Genomic DNA, 27,583 nt, shown 5'->3' on the forward strand with positions numbered 1-27,583 from the left:
TTTAAAGATACCTTACAGGCCCCTAGAGGCATTGTGTAAGGGGGTAGAGTACACTCAAAGATTATAAAATAATTAAAATACATATGGAAATACATATACAAAAAATACAGTGCAAGAAATGCGCTAACATGCAGTAATGTGATGTTAAAAATTATGATGTTAAAGACAAACCGAATGCCTTTCAAGGCGAGAGGTCAGTGAACAAGAAATTTTCACAAAATAAAATATAACCAATAGAACTACAAAGCGATCGGGACAATATTGGCCTATAATAAAACAGTATTTAAGGGGTAGTTGCACCATAATAATAGGATGAATACACAATATTCAGGATGAATATTTTTGGTAATCGCTTCTTAGCTAATTTTGAGAAATACTGAAGGCAATGTGCAATGTATTGCACGGGGGTCCTTAAAAGGATTATATATATATATATATATATATATATATATATATATATATATATATATACATAATTTCCTTTATTCATATTTGCTAAATATTGCGATTAATGTACCTCGAATGAAGTACTGACCATTCTGGATTCATGTGTCTTTAAATGAGAGGGCAAGGTCCTTCCTCTTGTTTCAGTATACACTCAGTTTTCTAGTAGTGCCATTATGCCTCGAACACTACCATAAGTCCACTACAAAGGACGAAAAGAAAAGAAACGACAATGCTAAAGGGAGCGCCACACCTCCTTTAGCCTATAAAGTGATCCCCCACGTGAACGGGCGTCATAATCAGTCGAGACTTTGCACGAAACTGTTTCGGCGAAGACGTGACCAGATTCCAAAAGTAAGGCTCGACTCGGGAACGACTGAGTTCACCTATGCACAATAAATACGTGGCGGTGGTGGCACGCCCTGCCGTACCGCTACGACTCAAAAAACAAACGTTAAAGCTAATAGTTCAAAAAGAGAACTGATAATATTGGCCCGTTTGGAAATATGGGCTGCAAATATTGCTACTTGGAAAAGCGTAAAGGATGGTGTTGACTCTGCAGTGCATTCGGCATGAGAAAGAAAGAAAGTAAGAAAGTAAGAAAGAAAGGAAGGAAGAAAGAAAGAAAGAAAGAAAGAAAGAAAGAAAGAAAGAAAGAAAGAAAGAAAGAAAGAAAGAAAGAAAGAAAGGAAAGCGTATAGCGCATGTGACGACCGTTTTAACTTCCAAGGCTGGGCGCTGAATAGGTGCGCAAGAGCATTCGAGAGTGGAGGCAAAAACAAGAGTCGACAGGTTGCATACGAGTTTATGAGGACGTAGGCGGGCTGTCCCACCTGCTATCCCAGAAAGTTCTGCAGACAGCCTAGCTACCTGTCCTTATTAAGATGTACTTTGTAAGGTGACAGTGGAACTCTGTGGCTTCAGCGATAACCTGCAGCCACGCTTTGCAACAGAAAATCCAGATTTGGCAGGCTTCGTTGTTTGGCTAAACTTTCCGCGTACCCCAAGCGAAACTTTTCGGTAAGAAAGCGCGCAGTTGCGGGTTGCCTCAGAACAAATCTTATTTTCATTCACGATTCACTTATGACGATCACAGGACTTCGATGCCCCAGCAGTGCCGACCTCTACTGCAGAGGAAACTCTGAAGAACCTCACTTTCTCGTATGCCACCATTTCCAAGCACCCATTAACGTGTCTCAAACTCCGTCCCTTCTGCCCCACTATCTTCTGTATCTACCTCATTCTCAATCACCACATCGCTCTCAATCACATACCAGAAGGGGATGATACCACAGGCCAAGGTCACCCGGGACTCGTAATGCACCGGTCTGTGTATTAAAATAGAGCTGCTTAATTTCGTTTTTTTCCCACACGTTTGATCACCAACGTCAATAAGGAAGCCTCACAACAATACACAAGCCACCATATTGTATTTGAGGCTGTCGATTCATGATTTAAAGAAAAGAAAAAAAATGGCAGGGACACTTAAGAATACTCACGCGCAAAAAGTAACTGCCGTTACAAAAGGAAAGAGGTTCAAAATGACACCTATTAAAACAAAGCAGACTGTAGCAGCAAACACAACTTGGACTAGTTTACTCTTCCGTCTACCGAGAAAATCGCGCAGTCGTCAAGTGCATTGCAGACGACAAGCGGAATGGCCTTCTACTATCGCGCATTAAGAAAGCTGTTTCAATAACAACAGGCTTGTTTTTTGTTTTGTTGTTTTTTTTTACTGAAGCACGGCCTACTAAGTACCGGGAGAGAAACTGGCGCTCACGGCGCAATTCCCGTTTACTCGGGCGTAATCCAGTTGCCATAGCCATGCCTAAGCTCCCAGGTCCAGCTGGGAGCGGTTCATTGCGGGGAGTTCCGTATGGTCACAGAAATCTGGGGAGTTTTTGCTGAGGGATCTTGCTTCTAAATGTGCCTTTGTCGAGGTACTATGGTGCACAGTGTGCTTTGCTCCGTTTAACCATTGCTTAAACTTCCGAGCAAACGGGACGATAGTGCCCCCCCCCCCCATATGGAGGTTTCTTTCTCTTTTTTTTTGTCGTCAGTGGCGGGCCAGTGTCACTGATGCACACGTACCGGATAAGGTTTGCTGCTTTGTAATGCGTCTTCGGCGCTCTGCCAGTGCCAGAGTCATCGACAACGAGAGAACTACATGGCACATGCGCTTATACGACGCCCAGCCATCAATAAGAATGTCATTGTAACTTGAAAATTAAAATATGCGAATCCAACGCACTGTGGGAATAGATGTAAGCTAAGATTTCTGTGCTGTTCGCGTTGACTCACGATAATTAGCGGTGATGTTGACGGCGCATGTTTAATTTCTTCAACATTTAGTCAAATGCGAGAGTTGTGAGTCGATGTTAAACGTTACCTTGTGTGCACCACTGCCGTTTGTCTGCGTAGTACACAGAACACACAGGGAGAGGTGTTTGCTTGAAGCGTCCTCATGCGTCGTAGTTCATAACCTCTGAGAGGTTTGTACATTGTCATAGCCTCATATGGCGCATCGCAGCCGGGCAGAAGTATTAAACTTTAATTGAATTATGGGGCTGTTCGTGTCAAAACCACAATCGGATTATCAGGCACGAGGTAGTGGAGGACTTCAGATCAATTTTGACACCGGGATGTTCTTTAACGTGTCTCTAAATCTATGTGTACGAGCGTTTTTATTTCGCTCCTCTCGGAATGCGGCTGCAGTGGCCGCAGTCAAAACCGCGACCTCGAGCAATTCCATAGCCGAAAAGGTACCGCGACGAGCGCAAAAATGTTGATTTGGCGTATGACCCTTTACGTAGTGTCGCCTAGACCCTACGGTGCGCTTTAATGCGGCTCTGTTTCTGCAGGCTCTGCGTAAGTTGTCGGCTTGACAAATTTGTATGGTGTATATTTTTCAGAAATAGCAGCAACGTACCGTTCCGTACCTTGACCTTAAATTTATAGCGTTTGCCCGCAACCGCTGTAGTGTCTATAGTATATAGCAGCGTCTCCTTGCCTTCTTGTGTCACCGTTTCCCCATCCCCCAACCCCCTCTTGTATGGGAACTGCGAGCGAAGAGTGGCAAGGCTGTTACTCGTTTCGCGACTACGTTGGTTCTATTCATTCTGTGTTTCCTCTTCCCAATCCTCTCTGCCATTCTATCTAGCTATCCTCTTGGCTTTCACGTTAGTAGAGATGTAAGCGCTGCAATTTCTGCAATACTTTTGCGGAGGCCATGGATTATTACAGCTGTCAAGAGGCTGATGCGACGACTCTCAGGGTGCTCCAGAGGGTATTGTGCATATTCGACGCTGCGCAAATATCCAAACAAATTTCTTGCGACCCCTTTACTCCCTGCCGCACTCCTGACATGCATACGCATGCTCTGAACCACCCCCCGACCCGGTGTGCCCGACAGCAGCAGTAACAGTAGCAGCTGTGCGAAACTCGAAAGAAGAGGAAAAAAAAAACTTCGCTTTAATATTTTACAACGGAAGAAATTGGCAGTAACAATGGTAACAACTTGTCATTATTCCTTGGTCTGCGGCCGCTAAAGTGGCATCTACCTAAGCCAGCTCCTACGTAAGCTAGCAGCTGCTCCCGGCACAAACCAGGGGGCGCGCTGAAGTTATCTTCCAATCGCGTAGCTCGGCGGCGTAACTAAACCATTTCGCTACTTATTGAAGGTCCAGGATGCTAATCCCCGATAAGAAGTGGCTGCCGCCTAGAACCGCTGCAAATGGAGGGCTATTCGCACCGGCTCATTCTCATCCTCACCCATTCAGGGCGCGGGAGAGAGTAAGCTACGCGTACATAGACGCTGCCAAGGAAAGCAGTTGTTGCCTTGACGAAGGCAAGTTTCCTTGCGAAAATGTTGGCGCCAATGACATTCTCTCTTAGGCCATGGTTGATCACCTCAAGGCTTCATCTTCCTGTAAACTTGTCTTGGTTCGATCTGTCCGACTAGTTAAAGTGCAATTTCCCGTTCACTGGAAAGGCCACGAACACACAGGCTAAACAGCCGAGGTCAAGCCAAGGTCCTTTCTGCAGCCACACTCGGCCATGTGGTTCCCTTCGTACACGGTGCGCCAGCAGAGGAATGGCTGGCCGCACGAGGGAGTTTATTTCGGTACAGTAAATATCATGCTTGAAGCAACGCAGGGAGCGCGGATGTCATCGCTGAGGCAACCGGACGCATGAGTTTGAGAAACAACGGCAAACACGAACGTGAAGACAGAGCTGAATAATGCCGCGATAGAAAGAGGCACTCAGATGAAAGGCAGCGCGATCGTAAAGTTAAGTTGGAGGCGAAAGCGTAATACGTGAGATCAACGCGGGAATGAAAACAAAGAAGCTGGGCGGCAAAGAAAAATATCGGGATGGTGAGGGGCTCTGGAGGGGCTGCTTTGTTGAGCAATAGGAAACCAAAAAGAGAGAGTAAGTGCGAACGATATCCCAGTGAAACGCAGCAAAAGTATTTTAGCCGCGAGTGAGAATGGCTTCCAGAGCTCGCTACTTGACAGCCTTCCGCCGCTACTGTTTTTGGCTCGAAAAGGACCGTCGTCAAACTAGCTAGCGGTAGGAGAATGGACTTGGAGAAAGCGCAAATTCTGATGCTTAGTGGTGTGCAATGTGCTCACACACAAACAAATAAAAAAAAGAAAACGAGAAATGAGTACGCCAGGACCGTTTGAAACGCCTCCGCGTGCATGAAAGCGAAAGCGCTATCGATTCGCTCTCGAAGAAGAGCTTCAGTTGGCGAGGCAAACGAGCCGGAATTCTTCCCACACGCGCTGCGTCCGCGAGTCTAGCTGGATGACCCTTCGTTCTCTTCTTTCCCGCCCGAGAGTTCTCCGTCGCGAAGCTCGACTATCTCGAGAATCTCGCGCCGTTTCACCATGGGCAGGGAAGTTCATGAAACCACCAAAGAATGGCTGCCAACTCGACCGCATCATCCCTCAGCCTTCCTCTGCGCCTTTCCTCTGCTGCTCCCCACCGATTAGAATGCAGCACAGGTCGGTTCATACGAGCTTTGCACGACGAAGCTGCATGTGGGACGGCTCATGTCAGTGTTTGTTGCTCTAGGCATGGCTATAGAGCGTGTCGATCGGAGTATGCTGGAAGACGGAAATTCTTACTCGGCCATAGGCATGCAGCGACATAGCAAGCTGCTGGTGCCATGGGCGTGCAGTCATGTTGAGGTGAAGGCTCCCAGCCGGCTCACAAAACAGAAAGCAGCACTCTCCTGACAAGAACGTCTCGACTGCTTGCCTGAAGAACGTACAAAAAAATTTGTGAAATATATAGCAAGTTCACCGCAGGGACACAAACCATGCAGAAAAGCCTGAGCGACAGGGAGTACGCGAGGCAGCGAGAAATTCCAGGACAGCTCTCAAAGGCTGTTTCGTTACGAGTCCGGCTGTTTTGACAAAAATAAAAGGAAAAGAAGTAAACAAGTCGCATTTGCATAACATAAACATTGCGTGACATTTACTTAAAACAAATAAAACCTAAAGGGCAAATAGAATACTTCCAACGTCCGCGGCTCTGTTTCAAATGCATAGGCTGCTGGGAAGTGCCGCTGTACTTCAAGGTTTTCCTTTCTTAAAGTCGTGATGCTGTTCACACATTTCGCGACGATAGTGCGACAACAGGAACGCAAGATAACATTAAAACGCGCTACGCACAAATTCAAATTCGCGATAACTACCTAATGATTGCGTCAGCATGGCCGATTTCGTCTACACCATACGACACTTCGAGCTTCTTGGTGTCACACCGAACGGATAGCGGGACTGTGAGCTTGCAGTTTGCGTCAGTACCCTACACGCGCTAATAAGCACCAACACCAAGTATTAACCATCGCACACGTAAAGTAGTCCATTAACGAGAGATCAATTTACTATACAAATATAAGATAAATTTAAATCTCTGCGAACTGGTGGTGCCTGCTTCTGTTGACTTGCATAGAGTTGTGTGCCGAAATTAAGAAAGAATACAAAAAAACTTAGCTTTTTTTTTTTTTGCAGCGACTTCAATATTGTCGAAGTGATGGCTTCTCTTACGGCGTTTCTGAGACTTATTCTCATACCCGGCTCGCCACCTGCCTTCCCGCGTATAAACTCTGGCCGCTACCTTTTAAGTTTGCAATGTATACAGGGTGTTTTGAGCGAACAATTTCAAAAGTTCTTAACGATTGCCTGTGGGTGATAGCACAATTCTAGTTCATGAGGGGCCTACTCGAAGCGGCGGACACTACTTGCACAAAAAATTGAAATGTACAATCGGCTAACCAACAAAATTTCAATAATTAACTTTTGAGTTAATTAGCTTCTGGCCCATACTGCAATTGACAAATTCTAGCCGTGGATTTCGGAAGGCGGAACCACTTGGCACGAATTCTCCGGGCGACACCAGCTTCGAGGTATTAATTCCCGAACTTTGCGGAGAAATACATTGGCGTTCCAGTTACTTTTGTGCTTGAATGCATAAGACAACGTTTTGTTAAGAAAGTAACTGGAACGCCAATGCATTTCGCTGCAAAGATCGGGAATTAATATCTCGAAATTGGTGTCATCCTAAGGATTTTTTTCAAGTGGATCCGCCCTCCAAACTCCACGGCTAGAATGTCTGAATTGCAATATGGACCAACTTAATTAGTGATTTTTCTTAATTAGTTTATTATGAATTTCAATTCGTTGCTTAAGCAATGTCCGCCTCTTCGAGTTGACCAGCTCATGAACTAAAAGTGTGTTATATTCGGTAGTCAACCTAAAAAAAAATTTAGAATTGTTCGTTTAAACACCCGGTATATTCTGGGGTTTTAGGTACCAGAACCACTATGGGATAATGAGGCACGCCAGAGCGGCAAATCCCGGAACTTTTGACCACCTGGGGTTCTTTAATGTGCTCCCGATGCATGACATACAGACGTCGTCGCATTTCTTCCTCATCATCGAAATGCGGCTTCCGTGGCCGGGATTCGATCCTGTAACCTCGTGCTTAGAAGCCCGACTCCATAGCCGCTGCGCCACCACGGTGGGTACCAAGTATGCAAGGCATAACGAAAACTCAATTTCATCGGTCAACAGGCTAAGATTTGTTTATAGTGCATGGGATCTATTAGAACTCCCACCTCTTCTTTCTCCCATCGTTTCCTTATGCGCCTCTCTACATGCAAGGTACCTGACTAGGGGTGTAGTTAATGTCCCCACCTGTTCTTGGTTATCAGCGAAGACAATTACATGTACAGGATAACTAAAAGGATAGATTTATGTACCACTCAAACAGCGGTAGGTTTTCCGACGACAAAGGCATTGGTGGCGGCACAGCGACGGTTTGACAATGACACGCCGGCAATGACGGCATAGTAACTATGACGACGGTGCGACAAGGGCGATGTTTGCAACAACGAAGGAACGACGACAAGACAACGATGACAAATTTACCACGAAAACAGGATGATAATGATTACGTCGTGCATAGCGACAACGATCACACAACAGCGATGCCGGTACGACGCCTCACATGTCGTGGACGTGTGAGGTGTCGATCAAATCCTAAGTGGAGTCAAAAAGAAGGTCTTTAATGAGAAGCATACTTTACCTCTTCCGGTGTCTTCCGTAGTAGCTAGGCAACTGTGTCTCTTGCGCAGTGTGCCGCACCGCAACAGAGCAATGCCTAGCAACCAAGCCTCTGGCAGCGTGCAGCAAGTGGAGAAGTTTCGTCAAACCATCGTCGTCATGTCACAGTCGTCTCCATTATTCTGTCGTCGTCGTGCTAAACTTTTGGGGTTGTCGTCACACACACACTTACTTCACACAGAAATAATTGCCTAACACGGGCCCATTGTGTGATCTGGTTATACTTTGCAGTACCTTTAACGGGGCCACAGATTGCCCCGTACCCGCCAACCGCTTAAAAATATTTATCAATGGTGTTGGGGGGACACTGTTATTTTTTCGCTACTCGGTTGTCTTACTAATAACGTTGCACGCGGCTTCGTTTTCAGTTTTGACAATATATTTGTAAATATAAAGAATACAATTTGCTTAGCGTGCGATGATAAACACGACATCTTCTTTTAGTTTTGTTTGCACAAGTCTCTGTGGCGACTCCTTCGAGATGACTCTGTGCTGGGCAACATGTGGCATGCCGATGTGGGAAATGCACACAGCTTCTCCATCTCGTTTATCGCAAGCTATGCGGGCGCAGGCTCCATCGATTGTGTTATACGAACGCAGCCGGCAGCGGTATAGTTGCAACCGTTCGAAACACAACGCAAGTTCAGGAGAGCATAAGCAAACATGAGTGCGATGTGCGCCATGGCCAGCATACCATACATCCAGGGAAGAGCATAAAATACAAAGGGACTTTGAAAGTGGACTCGATTCCTCAGCGATTGTTGACATCATATTCGAACGGCACCGGCGTGATCAAGGCTCTGCCTAGCGAGCGCAGCAACTCGCAAGACGAGCGTGCAGACGTCGGTGCCTTTGCTAGTGATTGTATCAGTCAATCAGCAGCTCTTATTTTTCCGCGACGCTTAATTCAGTCGTGGTCGCATAGAGGGCGACCAGAGACGGACAATTCTGGAGGCATTTTGCTTCTCTGCTCTGCATGGTTGGCCGAAGCGCCCCACAACATTTGCTGCATTGCATGTATGGTGAGATGGACAACAAGTAAGTCGGAAATGAGTTTAAGAAACGGCTACCACTTGGCTGTTCTTTGTTGCTGGAGTTCGAAGAAACTGCCATGATTTCTCATCAGAAACGCATTCTCAAACTTAGTGGCATTTGTACCATCAACCAATCATTCGACTGCAAATAATAGTACCTAATTTTAATTACATCACGCGTATGAGGACCTAATACTGCATCGAGGGGGATTTGCCTCACAAAGAAGTGGTTCGAAAACCAAGATTCTAAATCACACAAAGCAAGAAATGAAAACTTTGGGATATCACCCAATTCCCGAAATTCTGCAACACTCAATCACATATCTAAAGAAAACAGCGTTATTCAGGCGTTCAGAAAAAGCTGATCAACATCGCGTGTTTAAGTTTAGGTAGACTCATAGGCATGTGAAAGCCGAGTATTTTTATGTACCAGAACTGACTGTATACCCTTATCTCGTAGACCTCACCAACGACGACCAAGCGCGATACTTCAACACTCGGTATAGAGCAAAAGAGAAATGATGGCGTTTGATGAATCATTGAAAACTCCTAATGGATTCCCCTCCCACGAAATTGCTTCCCGGAAGCTATTATTGGGTCCCTTTTATGGAATGCCAGTCGTACGGAAAAACTACCGAAAAACAAAGTTGAAATCTATTTCTCTCTTTAATTTTTTTTTGCCCCATTGCTAAAAAAAGAAAGTGTCGGAATACCAGCATCAATATTTCTTTTTTAATCACGTCGTGGTGTCCTCACGTCATCGCTAAAAGCTCGGACGGGGTAAGTAAAAAAAAGCAAAATGTCTGCCATTTAATTAAACTTTCGTTTAGCATGTTTATGATTACGGAATTAATGGCCTTGGATTTGATCTAAGAAATCATCGTCAGGGTACTGAGCCCTATTCTTTTTAACCTAACTATGGTTGATCCAGACACACGTAGCTGTCGACTCTCTCAGAGTGCACATTCGCCATTTATTAAGGATCCCCGATCATCATTTAGCCTCCCTATCAGCCGAGAGACCTCAAGCGAGCTTTTCAAGAGTGATTAGCGCTCATCAAGAGTGCATGCCGACATCTTATCGACTGGCGGCGAAGCCTTCGTCACTCCTGTGGTGCCTGCGACAGCCTCAAGTGAATTTTGCTTTTCCCGGAATTACACAGAAGGACAATCATCTATCGCCGGCTCTGAAGGAACTATTACTGCACCAGACGTATCATGACCGCACACATATATATTCCGATGGTTTGACCTTACCTACCAGCTCAACTGCTGCATTTGTCGTTCCAGCTAAGCAGGTTACAGTTAGATTCAAATTGTCAGACACGACTACATCTACGTTGGCAGAACTTGCAGCTCACCATGCCGCTATGACGTACGTCACCGAAGAGCCGGCAGAGAAATTGGTCGTATTTTGTGACTCCATGGCAGCTCTTCACAATATCAAGTCTGTATTACATCAAAGAAGTAACGAGAAGATGATATCTGACATCAGGGAAGTGCACCTTCAAGCCCTGGAAAGAGGGCACAACGCTATCTTTCAATGGATTCCAGCTCACTGTGCTTTCGTCGGCAACAACCTTGTTGCAAGGCTGCCCGGTCTGCCCACTAATACACCCAGACGTGTCCAACACATTTGACGAGGTCGGACGCTACCAGGGAACTTCACCTACTTGCACGCAAAAAGTCACAAGATCTCTGCAGTTCAAGTGCCTTCAATTGCCGATTGCATAAACTGGATCCCACGCTACGGCTACAACTACCATCTACCCTTTCACGAGACGAAACAACCTTGCTGTGCCGCTTGTGGTTGGGAGTGGCGTTCCAGAACGTCTACTCCTATCGTATGGGAATGGCTGAGAGCCCGGTGTGCGAGTCCTGCGAGTGTGAGAAAATCATCGAGTACTTATTGCGTACCTGCCCTCACTACGATGTACAGTGCCTCTCTCTGCGGGTAACTTTAAACCGACTGGACTCAAGACTTTTCTCCAAGTCAAAGATACTCGGACCATGGCCATACCCGTCACTGGCACGAAACGCGACTCGTACACTAGTACAATAGTTGAAGTGCATCGGCTTAAGAGAATGTTCAAGTGTCCCTGTGCATCCTCCCACACGCACTCAGTGCTTACTCTCTCCCTTGCTTCTTTTTTTCTGTTCTCCCTCTTCCACCCCCAGTGTAGGATATCAAACCGGATGTTCGTCTGGTTGACCTAGCTCCCTGCCTTTCCTGTCCTTGCTATCTCTCTCTTTATGTCTCTCTATCTATGGTTGACCTTGTTGAAATATTGCCCAGGACAGTTCGCCTATCAATGTACACTGACGATATTTGTCTTTAGTCTTTTGCGGTGACTCGCCTTCAAGTGCGCGCATGAAATCAGCTGGCAGCCACCCCAACTTGTTCATATCTCCACGAACAGGGCCTTAGCGTGTCTATCGAAAAATACGCGTTAATCACGGCGTACTTTGTTGTTTTCCATGGCTAGGTTACCACACACCAGAAATTTCACCTCTTCTTAAGTGCGGTGATTGACAGGGACATTTCATGGAGCCTCGCTGCGTGTTCCTGAAGTGGTCTCTCGTTTTTATTGTATAAGTAATGAAGTTCTTAGGCAGAAAAACCTGGGGCACGTCGCTACGGTCTATGCTGCAGCTGTACAGAATACTGTTTCTGGGCTTTTTACGGTGCAGCTTGCTGGCCTTGGCCAAACAAATACAAAAATATTCGCACCCTCGAAAGCTTGCAAGGCCAGACTCTACGGGCATATCTTGGAATACCACGATGCGCCTCGGCTCATGAAACAATCATGATTGCTACATACTACTTGATTCCAACATACATCGTAACTGACAGCTTCAGAACACACATTTGACACCTATGTTACATACTCAGTCACTATCTTGGTGTTTTGCCGGCACAAAGACCTCAAATGAAATTTTCCAAACACATCAAGGTGCCTTTCGTCAAGCTTTCCACCAGCAGCAAGACCACTGTTACAAAGGTGGTCACTGTTACCACTACCACTGTTACCCCTGTGGTGTCTATGACATCCACAAGTACGCCTCACAATGCCGGGAATCACGAAGAAGACCAGTCATTCCACAGTGGCTCCACGACAGCTGATATTGTCATTACTTAACGAGGCATATAAACAAGTAAAGCACATTGACACCGACAGACCGATCTTAGCCACCTGTTACACAGGCGCTGTTATTATCCCAGCCTTGCAAGTCACAATGAAATTTAAGAGGTCCCGCATAACGAGCTCTACAAGAGAAATTGCCGCTCTACCTGCCGCTGTATCACATCGCACAAGCAAAACCACGAAAGTGAGTCGTTTTTTGCGACTCCAAGGCAGCCCTTCAGAGTCTGCAGTTTGCCTTACGACACAAGATCCATGAACAACTGGTGTTTGAAACTAGAGAGATTCTCCACCAAGCCCTTATAAACGGACATCCCTTCATCTTAGCATGGCTTCTGGGGCACTGTGGCATCGTCGGGAATGACCTTGCTGATGATGCCGCCCGGCCAGCCCATAAAGAAACCCTGACAGTTGTTCCTATACCATTATCAATGACAGACGTAGCAAGGGGTTTCCGTTTGCTTGCTCAAACCAATACTGACACTTCGTGAAACACTCGGATTTTCTCGAACTGTCGTCTCCACCTGCTAGATTCTACAACGAAGCTGCAGATTCCATCGCACTTCTCCCGCCGGGATGCAACGCACTATGGTGCCTCTGATTAGGCATTGCTTTTATAAACTCCTACTTATTCTTTATGAAATCTCCGACAGACCATGCAATTGTGAAGAGACGATCGAGCATGTGTTGCGTTTTTGTAATCTTTATGACATCGAATGCGACGTTCTTCGGAGTGTGCTAAACCTATTGGACAGCAGACCATTTTCAGGAACAAAGATTCTTGAACCAAGGCCCCACGTGTCGTAGGCTTACAAAGCGACGAGGGCATTGCTGTGATTCATGACACCGACTGGCCTCAGTAACCGATAATAGGCCTGGAGTGACGGACAACCGCAAGTGTTCGGACTGATAGTACCTTCTTCCCTCGCTCTGATTTCTTTGTTTTCTTCCCGCAAACTTCTTTCCTGTGTAGGGTAGCAAATTGCAAGTGCGTCTGGTTGAGCTCCCTACCTTTCATTCTTTCTCTTTCTCATGCTCCTCCGCCGGCCTTCCTTAAAGAAAGATTTAAAATTATATAAAGACATTATGAGCCCTTCAAAGTTGTTCCAAGAGCACAATAGAGTATATTCAGAATTCATAGCGGTCTCGCAACACTGGGCGCGATATGACGTGACGCCAACAGCCTAACCTTGTGCCTTTAGAGACTCTGCCAAGTAAAATCACAGACAACACAGGACGGGTCATAGCCAGAGTAGACACAATTAAAATTCTGGGTCTTCTTATTGATGCAAGGAACTGTAATGCTCCTAAACCGTCTCACAGGTCAGGCCAACAGTACTTTAAGGCTCCTGGGCAGGGTCTCGAATCGAAATTCAGGCCTCAAGGAGGACAATCTCATCAGAGCATATGAGGCTTTCATCAGTCATGGGACCTACATTGCATCGTACCTGAACTGGAGGAAAGGAGAGAAGGCTAAGCTAAACACACTTATACGCTCCCGACTCAAAAGGGCTCTGGGACTCCCGCACGGAACGAGTACCGAACTCCTCAACAAGTTAGGACTTCATAACACTATAGATGAGCTCATTCAGGCGCATTCGACGCCACAAATTGCAAGACTTCCCAACACTAAGCCAGGGTGCAAAATTCTAGATGAATTCGGAATACTGCCTCGAGGAGAAGTCTCTAAGTTGAACATACCCAAGGAGGTGACGACACAATTAGCTGTAGACCCTATACCTAGAAATATTCATCCTGTCCACAACAAGGGCAGAAGGGACGCCAGGGCCAAATGCATTCTGGGTAAACGCCACCAACAACAAAGCTCAGCTCTTTTTGTCGATGCAACTTTGTTATGGATCAGCGACCGCTACGCTACTGCCGTGGTCAACGACAGCGGTAAATTAATAAGCGCGGCGTCACTAAGAACGAGCTCAATTCATACCGCCGAAGAAACAAGCATAGCACTTGCAATTACAATGAGGAGAGGCTCCACGATTTTCTCCGATTCCCGCACAGCTATTAGGAACTATTCAGCCGGCTTCGTCTCAATGGAAGCAGACAAGTTACTTACACACTGTCTTAATACTCATAATTACGAGCAACTGGATAGCTCACACCTAATCTGGTTTCCGTCTCATCAGGGCCACTCGGTCAGTCCCAATGGCTGCAATCCTAACGAGCAAGCTCACTCTCCTGTGCGAGATCTCACATGCCGCGCATCAGACTAGGTACTGCTCCAGGATGACTGCGGCTCCCACAAAGACCCACTTACCACTTTTCACGAGATCACCTCACACTACAGGGACGACAGGAGGTTTTTTACTCCCCTCCCCCATCAGAAGCTCAGCCGAGCTCAGGCAGTCACATTAAGAATGATTCAAACTAAATCTTATCCCACACCTTTTGTGCTTAACAAAATTGACCAGGATTTTCCCTTGGAATGTAAAAGTTGTGGACACACTCCGTGTCTAATTGATCATATGTTCTGACTGCGCCCCAACCAAAGGGCTTCGGATCTCAACAGTGAGGAGGACTGGAGTCGGCGCATATCCAGCGAAGTCGTCCAAGATCAACTCCTAGCCGTTCGGAGAGCTTACGATATCGGGAAAGCCTATGGCCTACCGGTGCCTACATGGGCGGAGCCACCGACTTAGCCTTGGGGCTTTTGCCCTCGAGTTCTAGCTCCTCTGGAGACAAATAAAGTTCTTGCCATGCCATGCCATGACCAGGCTCGGATGACGAAGCTTGAAGGACGACGATGGCATGATCACGATGGCATGACCACGCCGGCATGATGACGACAGTATTTTAATTGCCGCGTGATAGCGACCGTCTGACGACCAAGCAATCCTGAAGATGACAAGGCAACAGCCGCGTAATCACGATTGGATGATGACAGCTTGATTACGATAGAATGACGAAGGATTGACGTTGATGGAAAGTTGGAGGCGGCATGACGACGACTGTGCGGCGACGACGGGCTGACTACAATGGCATGGCGAAAGTCCTATGACGAAGTTAAAATGACGATGATGGAACGACGATGACGGCATCACAACGGTACGACAACGAATGCATGACCGCGACTGTATGACGACGACACATATATAACGATCCATGTTGTGAGAGGCACAATGGGATGACAAGTGTATGGCGACATCGGCGTGACGAAAACTGTATTATGAAGCCTGCATGACAAAGATGGCTTGACGACGACGGCATGACGAGAGTCGGGTGACGAAGCTGGAGTGACGAAACTGGAACGACCACGACGTTATTACGACGGTGGTGTCACAACGAGTGCAAGATGACTGTATGACAACAGCACATAGAACACGGAATCGCACAGCAGCAATGAGATTGTGTGCGCATGTTCAGGAATTCTTTGCATAATAATAATAATATTTGGGGTTTTACGTGCCAAAACCACTTTCTGATTATGAGGCACGCCGTAGTGGAGGACCCCGGAAATTTTGACCACCTGGGGTTCTTTAACGTGCACCTAAATCTAAGCACACGGGTGTTTTCGCATTTCGCCCCCATCGAAATGCGGCCGCCGTGGCCGGGATTCGATCCCGCGACCTCGTGCTCAGCAGCCCAACACCATAGCCACTGAGCAACCACGGCGGGTATTCTTTGCATCGGCCTAAGCACATTGTAGCGGCTTTTTCTTGTATTTCACACAAGGCTGCTGTTTCGAAATTACGTGCGCCAGTTCCTACGCCCCTAGAATGGTACAGTGCGCACGCGTGAAACGGCGCATTTGCGATACGGGGAACCCACGTGCTCGCGGTCGCACATAGACCAGACTCTACCTTGGCTTCTGATTCATTCTAACGCAGGCACACGGACAAGGACACAGAAGGTGCACAAAACAGCCTTCTATGTGCGCGTCGCGGTGACGGCACGACGCGCACATAGAACAAATTAGATGATGACCTAACAACAAGCATATATGTGTAGCCGCCCTCTATCCTCGCTGTTTGTCCATTGCAAGTTCGCCTGCAATAAGCTAAATCTTTGAAATACATCCCTTCAACTAGGCGCTACAGTATTTATTTGACGGCTACCCCGCGAACGACTCTGAGTGCACAGAGAGCTCAGTTTCATATAGGCACATCACTTTTTATCCTTTTTTTTTCTTGCCACTTCACACTTCCCCAGCGTAGGGCAGCAAACCAGATGTAACCTGGTTAGCCTCTCTGTCTCTCCTTCCCTTTCTCATTCCAGTTCGGGCTAATGCGTATTTCTAACGCAAGAGCTCTTGTCCCTTTCTGTATTATCTCACTCCCTGCAGTAATGTCATTCGGATCAATGTACTGTAGGGAAGAAATAGTCCCGTTGATATAAAACTCTAGCGGCAATTATAATGTTAACGGAAAAGTAAGACCAAAGCAATCCTTTTCTATGGAAAGGGCTGCTTGAAGGGTCAGTACAAAATATGATGTTGCTAAAACTGCACAGGTAGGCGGGCCGCATTCATCAGCAAGATAATATGGCGCTTACTGCAGGAATGAACCCGAGAATCCGAGGGTATGGATAGATGCCGGTGCGGTGTAATGTAAAGCTGCTGCAAAAGCAGATGAAGTCAGTTATATCTTGCAGTATGTATACATTGAGCGCAGGTCATGGTGGCAACGTCGAGCGCTTTATTTCTTCTCACATTTTTGCGGGAGTTTGAAATGTTATGTTACATTGCACACACAATAATAACTACTAGCTAAGACCATGAGGTGGCCACCAGCTTGTTTTCTCTGCACGATCCGTGACCGCATTTATTACCAGATAATATATCAGGACAGCCTTCTCCAGGGTCTCACATATATCACCGTTAAATTTAAGTGATAGAGTTTGTTTTCTTTTTCTTGAGATGGAAAAATTGTCATTCGCCTGAAAGTAAGACGAACTACTTGAACATAACCAATACGGGTTTTTCGAAGAGGAAGCTTCGCAACTGGCAAAAAAAAAACTGTCATTGTCCGAGGGTAGAAGGCAGGAACAACCCAGGTCGCTCTGCCATCTGAGCTAACGAGCAGGCTAGCTGATCGTAGTGCAAGGGTCGAATTAATCGACAACTCAAAGTGCAGGAACACCAAATATGGCAAATTACTTTTACGAAACTCAAGATAGTTGAAGTTTAGAACCAGGATAATATCTTATCCAACTACTATAAACTTTCTTTGCGATACAGGTGCATGAGAAAGAGTGGTGATTTACTGGAAGGCAGGGAGGTTAACCAGAGGTAATTCTGGTCGGCTACCCTGCGCGTGAGGAACGAGAGACGGAGACAAAAGGAGAAAGAGATCGCAAGGGGAGAGAAAAAGCAAACAGCGTACACTTTATTTCGGTCGCAGGCAGCGTTCTTCAAGCCTCAGGTAGATGCCACTTTTTCCTTTTCATCAAACTGCCTCCACCTTGCGAAGTTCTATGAAACTGTACTGGTATAATGTAGGGGTTATTTTCGCTTGAATCTATTCCTTTCTTATCATCCAGCGTTCATGGCCGGCCGATTGATAACGTGGTCAGAGTGGTGCTCCGACCAGACGAATAGCGAGAAGGAATAACATTGGAATTCAATTTTTCATTAAACCAGTCCTGATTTGCCTTCATCATCATCATCATCATCATCAGCCTGGTTACGCCCACTGAAGGGCAAAGGCCTCTCCCATACTTCTCCAACAACCCCGGTCATGTACTAATTGTGGCCATGCCGTCCCTGCAAACTTCTTAATCTCATCCGCCCACCTAACTTTCTGCCGCCCCCTGCTACTTATTTGCCTTATTTGCCCTATTCAGTATTTAATTTTGAATGCAAATCAAGAACGCCACGCCGAAACCATAGAGTTGAACTCGCGCGCCCCATTTGACAAACGCCCACCAAAGCACGAGCGATTACTGCAACCCTTCAGATGAGACTGAAAGCACACATTCATTTTTCGGCTTTCTTTTCAGCCTTAACGCCCTGCCTAGTGGGGTTGTGTCGGATAGTATGCGCGCAGGCTGACGTGGTCTGAAAGATATCGCGATCGGCTCAGTACGGCGACTGGCGAGAGGTGTGGCACAAGGTGGTACACGCTGATGCTAACTCACGTTCTCCTCGTCAAAAGGGATCTTTTCAGATGCGACATACGACGTCAACCACACAGGAGAAAACTCCAGAGAACGATCGGTTGTCTTTGGGGCCAGACAAGCTGCGTGGCGGGGCTCTGAATGCTCGAGAAATCTATCCTTTCGGTTTTTCTTTTTGTGTCTCCTTTTTACTCTTACCCGCACCTTGCAGCGGCCTTTTTCTTTTCTTATTCATTTATTTGCTTATTTTTTCGCTTCGATCGATAATGACCACAATGCTGTCACCACTACCATGATTCCCCTTGAGATGCGTGTGGCGCCGAAAGGAACCGCTATTTGACCTATCTGACCGCAACCGCCAGTCATTTCAAGTCTTTTTCGTCAAGTTGGGCGTGCTTGAGCATAAATTATTCCAGCGAAGATGCCTAGAAGCCATTTCAGACCCTTCCATGCCGCTTTCTTTGCAAATTATAAACGAAGGCAAATTTAATCGGCATGGAACCCGTTCAAGGAGCACTGACACAAAAATTTGAAGTCGAGATAACGTGAGATTGATTTAGTTGGTCACACACACGTCGTTATAAAATATCAGCGGCAACTATCGCTTAGAACATATCTAAAATCAATTTTAAAGTACGTGCGCGCAGCCAACCGCAAGACAGAGCACCTCGCGACATTGACATCAAGCGGGATTGTAAATAGCCAAGAAAACGCTACGTTGTGTGGCTACGTCATGAATTTTCGTTGGCTACCATGCGGCTTACATGTGCTCTTCTCCTCTGTTGTTGCTTGTTCTAGCTGTTGTACTTGTAGTGGGACTGCTCTCCGTGTCGCTGCAACTGCAGTTTTCGTCGTGTCCACAGGGATATTTCCCACACTATAAGCTTGGCTGCGCTGCCAAAACGTTCAACGCCGATTTGTTGTGTCTTACCATTGATCGTGGCTGATGCGAGGGTTTTGTTGAAGTTCGTCCTCGCCATCGCCGGCCGTAATATCTGAGTCGCTAAGTGATTGGCCACGTCTAAAGCGCGAGACACATGGTGCGATTTTCCGTGCGATCTGTCGTACGGCACGTCGTGTGCGACTTGCCGCATGCGGCGATTCGGGACACACGGTACGAATGAGCGAGGGGCGGGTAGCTCCACCCAGAACCGGCGCCCCTGCGTGGAAGTTCGGAATGCTTCGAACAGAAAGTGAAAGCAACCGTATTTGCACAGCTATCTTCTTTGAAACAAACGATGACAATATAAACACGTCTATGCGAGCACTGTAGACGTGTTTCTGCAAGGCCGCGTTAGCAGTTCGGATCCGTTGACAGCCGCCGATGGCCAGGAGCCGGCAGGCATAGCTCGCTGGACCATCGAATCCAACACCGGTTGCGCTTGTGACACGATTGCTTGCAGCTCTTATAACGAAGCGCCTATGTTGGCACAATCTGTACACAGTATGTCAAGCTTAAATTGCAGCACATTTGATTTCGTTGGCGCCGGCAGAAGCGAACGAGCATGCCAGGCGAGCTTGCGATCGCTGGGAGACGATGCATAGGCCTAGCTCGCAGGCCGTCTATCCGGGGCCGAGGGTCCTTGCGATGCGTCCGCAGCTCGTAATAAAGCGCCTAAATTCGTCAGCACAATCAATGCCTGAACATTTATGTTTCTCTTAAGTGAAAATACGGTTAGTTTTCGCGGTGCCATTAGTAGCGGTGAGCAAACACGCCAGTCAGGCAAGCCGCTTCGTATATAGACGATTGCTGGCGCGTTTGCGCCGACCGCGTCCAAGTAGAAATGATGCCAACGATTTACTATTTCGCACAACGTTTCATAACTCGCACTCTTTCGAGGTCACTTTATTCTAGAAGTTATTTCGTGTCAGAAACAAAATGTAGCCGATTTATGTGTGTTTAGGAAGAGGGAAAGAGATAAGTAGAAGGCAGGGAGGTTAACTAGAATAACGTCCGGTTGGCTACCCTACACCGGGGAATGGGAAAGGGGGAAACAAAGATAACAGGGAGAGAAGAATGAACGAGTTGCTGCTGTGGAATGCGTCCTGATATATTTTCCTTCTTTTTTTGTTTAGGCAACGAAAAGCAACTGCTACCTTCCGTATGAGAAGAGGGGTAGCTTTTCGTTTCTAATTTCATAGTATCAGCATGTTGTTTAGTTATGACACTACCTCTGCATGTGTGGGTTTATTACCTCTGCAGGTAGCATGTGTGGGTTTATTGACTAGTTGCCTTCTCCCAAAAAGATCACGTTCTCGTGACGCCTGCGGCAGAATGGATGTTCCACGTCCGCCGCCAAGGCTTGTGAGTGGTGGCGCTGGCTAACACTCCCAGGGTTCTACAAGGAAAGATAAGTACCCACGAAAGTGAATGGGGAAATGGCGCCGTGGTAGCTCAATTGCTGGAGCATCGCACGCGTAATGCGAAGGCGTGGGATCGTTCCCCACCTGGGGAAAGTTGTTTTTTTATCCACTTTCATTTCCATTAATATATAATTTCCTCTATTTCATTTATTAAGTACAAGTAATTTCCCCTGTGCTGTCCTTGGTGTCTTTGTTGGTTGGCTTCTTATCATATGACTAATAAAAATCGGGCCCCTCCTTTAGTGACTCTTGAACTATACAACGAACTGTTCCTGGGTTTTCCTATGCTATGGCTTGCCTGTGCTGGATGTCACCTGTAGTATTAAACTCCGTGTCTCATAGTCAAACCTAATCTAACTTAATCTCGAAGGGGTACGCTCATACACAATTGAGCCAGGTAAATTGTTCTCTTCAATGGCAACTGGTACGAAAGAGTGGTTAAAAGCTGTCCTAGCTTGCAGGTGACATCGACTACTTTGCAAGTTTCTCTAGCCAAGAGAACATTAAAAAAAGGCGCAGCTTTGCTCAGACCTATATTTTTCTCCTTGTGTTAAGACGAATTTTCATAGTGAAAGGGGCGCAAAAGTCGGTTGAAGAAACGGTTTTCGGTCGATTCAGAGCCTATCGAATATATTCAGCTAGTCGCTTCGGACTAACTCGCTTCGAATCTCGCTCTCTTTCCTAGAAAATAATAGGCGGATTTAACCGGAAGATTTAGAAATGGCTAAACTTAGGGACATTACTTGCCGGCTGCACGTGTCAACTTCAGCAGTAATTCGGCGGGGAGCACGTTGTCTTCTTCCCGTGGATTTGGGTTTGCGAAATGCCAGCTCGACCTCTACGCTCAATCGAATTCAAGTAGCTCTCATCCAAAACGACCAGTGAAACGCGCCGTAAAACTCTTTCGCAAGGTCAGAATACGTTTCTTTATACAGCGAGGCTTTCAGCCTCTAGTTGGTCGGGATGTTTCGTGGCGTGCTCACGCAAAAAATGGCAGTTGGAAGAAGGGTTTGTGTTTGAGTTTCCGCGTAACAGAATTATGTTTTCTCGTATATTAGAATTACAATACGATGCTATGATGTCTGCAGCTTGTGCGTACGAATTTTCTGACGCATCGTATTCTGCGAGATCCAATTAGTTCAACAACGCACTTGTATTAGGCACAGGATCTGCAAGAATGAGGATGTACGCAGTGGTAACGGTACCGCAACCTAGCGGCCGCGACCACTAAGACAGACGTCAAACGGCTGCTGAAAAATGGCTTTGTCCTTAAGTTTTCGCGCAACAGATTTATGTTTTCTCGTATATTCGAATAACAAACATAGCTCTCATGTCTTCAACTTGGGCGTAAACTGAGCTTCGCGTATTTAATGATGCCATTTACTTTTGAACATTCATCTACTTCAATAAGTCACTTGAGCTTGGCGGACGGCCTAGAAGAATGAGGATGTACGTGTGCTGCACATCCGCGCACGTGCATGTGCGCGTGCGTGACGTGTGGCGCTTGTGGTGGTGGTGCTTGTGTAACGACGCCTAACGTCAGTTCGGATGGGGGCAATTGTTTAACGTCCGCCCCAGCTTTTCTGTACATCCACTTGCACGGGATGGAATAAAAGCGGAATTCATTTTTTACTGGGCGACCACTAACATTCACTATTACGTACCTTGAAGGATGTACATGGCAGGTGTCTGAGCTTTAAATATCTCAATCGTGGTTGGTGCAGCATTTTCTGACGCTGCCACATTTTGACAAGTTCAGCAATGAGACAACACAGCCATTCTTTTAGAGTGACGTACGGTTCAGCGTTATACAAGGAACGCAGGAAACATGCCTAAGTGAGGGGGACGGCAGAGGTACTGAAATTAGCATTAGAATTCATTCGAAAAAACTCGTAATTTATTCAAGAAAAACCACAGGCGCGATTACACAACCAGGGTAAGAACACCGCTCTCCATCTCCTCCGCGTTCTGCGTCACCTGGTCACCGCCCAGACGACAGCTAAGCAGTCCTTTTCAGTGGTAGAGCAGTTCGTTTCTGTTGTTAAGGTGCGGCTAGCGTAAGCAATAGCACGTTCAACGCTATCTTGCCACTGCACGAGGACCGCACCGAGGCCGATGTTGCTAGAATCAGTGTGCAGTTCAGTGTCGGTATCTTCATTAAAGTGTCCAAGTAAGGGCGTTGTCCGGAGGGGTCGCTGAAGCTCGGAGAAGGCGGCTCTCTGCTCCGGACCCCAACCAAACGGGATATCCTCGTTTGTTAAACAACCGAGGGGTTCTGCGATCTTGGAAAAATTCTCCACAAAGCGTCTGTAGTATGAGCAGAGGGCGAAGAAGCGGCGCACGTTACGTTTGTTGGCTGGTGGTGGAAATGCAGCAACAGCCATATTTTTCTCTGGGTATGGCCGAACAGCTTGATTGCTAACAACGTGGCGGAGGAACTTCAGCTCCTGATACAAGATGACGTTTCTCAGGTTTTAATGACAGGCCTGTAGATCTAATTGCAAGAAACATGGACTGAAGTCGCTGCAAGGGTTGTTAAAATGTCTGAGAAAAAACAACGACATCGTCTAAATAGACGAGACATGATTCCCACTTCAGACCTGACAGCACGGTGTGCATCATCATATGAAAGGTTGCGGGAGCTGAGCATAATCCGAAGGGCAGCTTCTTCAAATCGTACAGGCCGTCAGGAGTTACGAAAGCATTCTTTTTGCGATCTCGTTCATCAACTTCTATCTGCCGGTATCCGCAGCGCAAATTCATTGAGGAGAGGTACCGGGCATGTCGAAGACGGTCTAGAGAGGCACCTATTCGGGGAAGAGAGTAGACATCTTTGTTCGTCATCCTGTTCAGTTTGCGATAATGCACACAAAACCGAAGAGCGCCGTCCTTCTTCTGGACAAGTACAACGGGCGATGCCCTTTGGGCTGCTTGAGGGCTGAATTACGTTGTCGTCTAGTATTTGCTTCACTTGACAACGAATGGCCTCTTGCTTCTTTTTTGACATGTGGTAGGCGTGCTGACGCATGGGACGTTCGGTCGGGTCCGTTATAATACGGCGCTTCGCGATAGGGGTCAGTGTTACTTTTGACGTGGATGCAAAACAATCACTGAACATGTATAAAATACTTCGTATTCACTCTTTCTATGTGGTTGACGGCTTCAGATTTACATCGACATTACTGACAACCACACTCTTGGCGGTTGCAGAAAGCACAGCAAGCGTAGGACTTACTGCATCCATAGTATCTTCAAAGTGAGTAACAGCCGTTCGCTTTGCTAGGTGTTCGTACTCGTCGCTGAAGTTCGTCACTAAAAGCTCAGTCATTTGGCGGTTAAGATGAATAATGCCGCGGGCGACACAGACTTTCCGAGCCAAGAGTACCGACAGGTTTCCTTCAGCGATGCCGCTACTATTACGGTCGCAATCACTTTCAACAGTTACGAACATACTAGTTCGCAGCGGAAGTGTCACAGCGTCATAAACAACACGCAGTGCTGGAGGAACACAGTGCTATACACTAGCAAATAAAAACACATACAGATGAATTAAAATACGCAACATAGACGAACAAACAGAAAAAGATGGACTGAACTTACGAGCTGGAACTCATCCACTTTGTCAAGTTTGGTTTTCAGAGAGTAGAAGTTCTCTTTTTTACAGATGAATTCGCTCATGGAGACAAATGCGCTTGTTTTAATGACTGTCTGGAGATGTCTTCTATAGATGACGGTCTGACATGCTACTCCAGGCGTTGGGCGAGTATTATGATATATATGCTACAGGCCGTTTTGGCTGTGGGGTTGGATTCAGCAGCGACGGATTGAAGAAATAACGAATAAGCTTCTTTCTTTTCCCTTTTTTCCCACTTTGTACGATGTAACTTGCTTTTGATTGTCGCGAATCTGTGTGTGCGTTATTTCGTATGCATCAGTGCCATAGACTGCACCGTGGCCTCGTACATGTATTTGTTTGTAACTCTGCATACGCGCATATGTAGTGAGTCACTGTGGTTCAACTTATCGCCTTTTATTTCTGTATGTTCGTGTGTATATATGTCAGTATGCTCTCAATTTCTCGAACCCATGCCGCTGTTTCTTCTTATTTTACGATATATATTTACTATTGCTATTGCTACTATTGCTACTATTATCAGAAACGGAGTAGCTATATCCCATACAAGGTTGCTATAGCTGTTTCTTTTATTTTCTTATAAATTAAAGAAGAACATCCTTTATTCAGATGTCACTGTTTTACAAACTTCTTAACTGAACTGTCAATATCAATCGTGTGAATACATACAAGAGTAATCTTACACCGAACACACACCGAAACGACGCATACTCGTACGAACAGCCACGAAAAAGCTGCCCATAAACAAACATTAAGATCCGTAGCTCTCAATAGCACCTTCGCTGGTTGTGAAGGTGCTTATCCGGCAGCCGCGAATGTATCGAAGCTTCCAGCTTGAGCAGTAGTGAAAGTGCGCCCTTAAATAATGGTGCTTCTGACACGTAATGATTGCAGAACACAGTATGTGTTCGAGTTGATGATAACGCTACATGCAGAACACATCGATGTGTCTGCCTTTCCACTGAAATTTGCGCTTAAAGTAATTAGCATAGGCCAAGTTGAGCCTGGCGCAGCGAAAACGTGATTTGTCTTACCTTGCGGTGGCTACGCGCCATGTGAAATCCCCAATCAGTGTTATAAAGAGGTGAAGATTCAAGGCTCGCGCCACAAAGGGACTACTGCTACAAGCACCACGTCAATACCAGACAAGCCATATCTTTTCTCAAACGTGGTATTCACACTGACTCTTTTGTATGCTTGATCATCCCTTATGTGAATTGACGAATAAGGAAAGGGATGAATTACGTGAGAGATTCCTACTCCATAAGCATGATGTTTTTTCAGAAACATCATTGTTCAGTTTACGCCTATTGCCATGATCAATGAAGGTGGACCGCCAAGTTAATTGGATATAAAACTTGAAGAGAAGCTGATATTCATTCGACACACAGGTCTGAATTGATAAGCTGAATCATTCGCCGGATTAAGAATGTTATGATACATATACGCATGTAGGACGATGACCAAAACGAGTACAAGGTGAAAGCAGGAGCCAACGTTTCGACAAGTGGGCTTGTCTTCTTCAAGGCGACATATGCTTCCCTCGCCACAGTATATGCAGGTGGGGCTCTTCTAAAGGGGCGAGGGCGTAAGGTGGGTGGGTACGGCACGAGCGAAGATGTGTTAGCGTGTCGAATTCAGAATAAAGGTGGGCTGTGCACAAGGCCAAGGACCGGGCCCTCTGTCAATCACATGTCAACGCCCGTGTGTCAGCCGGCGTGTCAACAGCGTTCACAGCAGCCCTCTATTACATGTATCACTAATGGTCGTAGGCTATCATGTCTCTGAAAGATCTGAAAGAGATAATAGAAAGGGTGACGGAAACCGGTGCTCTTTAAAAAAAGGGAAAAAAAGGAAAATACTGAAATGGTATAAATAAGTAAATAAAGGGGAGGGAAACGGCAAGAAGAAAAAGGAAAGAAGAAAAAGAAAAGGGGGGTAGGCTAAGAAACCAAACTAAATGTTGTTGCATATAGCTTGAAATTTAGCACAGCGAATAGATTCTAAAGCTCCCTTTGAAACGTTTATACCTATTGGTTTCAATATGTGGAACTTAAGAGTAAGGTATGAATCTCTGTATTTTCTTTCTCGTTCAGAATGGAAATTTGGCTGTAAGATGTAGAGTTTAAGTTCGTCAAAGTTATGACCTGGTTGGTTGAAATTCTCAGAGACGCCTTTGGGAAGCTTTTCAGCTGTGTGCGCGCGATGTCCGTTTAATCTGACGTTCATTGATTGCCTGTTTCACCGATACATTGTTTCTTGCTTCCGTATGAGCGGGTATTGTAAGGGTGATGTTGGTTCCGCGTCCACCGTCTGTGAGATGGTTCTTGGGTTCTAGCTTTGGTGGAACGTGCGTGCGAGCTGGTGTTGAAAATTTCAGGCTTGTGTTTCTGTGTTGAAGCTAACTGGGACACAGGATTTATTGGTGTAGTTGGTTGCGCGATTTAAAAGAGTTCCTGAGCCTGTACTTGATGTGCCCGATACGCATGTAGGTCGCGCACCCGTATTAACCTTTCTTCTTCTCTCGGTTTCTGTACACATCACTGTTCTGGCATCTCTGGAATATTATAGATTTTTACCGGTTTGTGCTGGGGAACGCTGGTGCCTTTTTCGGCTATGTAAGTGGAATCGGTCGGGAAATGTCCATGCCTGCCAGCGTCTCTGGGAGCAACTCCGAGGAAGAGGAACTGTCCTCGGAGTGAAACTGACAGCGATTACACCGAGCTGCACTCTCCCTCGAACGGCACTGCTTCGGACGATGAAGGCTTCGGTGTCCACACACGCGGGAAAGTTAAAAGACGAAATGTCAGCGGGTGCTCCGCATCAAGTAAGTAGACTACGAATCCTACAAGCAGAGCTTCGGAACATAAAATTATCTTTGTTTCCGAGGCGGCTACGGACAATCTCAACCGACTCAATAGACAGGCGGTCTCTGTTTATCTGGAGGTTCTCGCTCTCGGCGAGATAAAAGACGTCAGAATTAATAACCGCAAGAACGTTCTCGCTATCGATGTTACTAACTGAACTGCCTTGGATCCGTTGAAGAGAATTACGCAGCTAGTGACATCAAAGTGCGCTGCCACATTCCGCTAAGCTTGGAAACTAATACAGGTGTGGTTTACAATATTGATGCCTCAATTTGTGACAGCGACCTGCCTGTTTTGATACACAGCATTGCCGTAATACAAACTCGTCGTATTGGCAAATCAACTTTCGTAAAGCTCCTCTTCAAAGGTGATTGCCTACCATCGCACGC

General features: G+C 46.4%; 1 protein-coding gene across 1 annotated transcript in view; it reads left to right on the forward strand.

Moving 5' to 3' along the window:
• LOC142577708 (corticotropin-releasing factor receptor 2-like) overlaps positions 1-27,583 on the forward strand; it is a 311,337-nt gene that overhangs the window by 118,986 nt on the left and 164,768 nt on the right. The window lies entirely within an intron of this gene.

The sequence above is a fragment of the Dermacentor variabilis genome, chromosome 4 (assembly GCF_050947875.1).
Source record: "Dermacentor variabilis isolate Ectoservices chromosome 4, ASM5094787v1, whole genome shotgun sequence".
Classification (NCBI taxonomy): Eukaryota; Metazoa; Arthropoda; class Arachnida; order Ixodida; family Ixodidae; genus Dermacentor; species Dermacentor variabilis.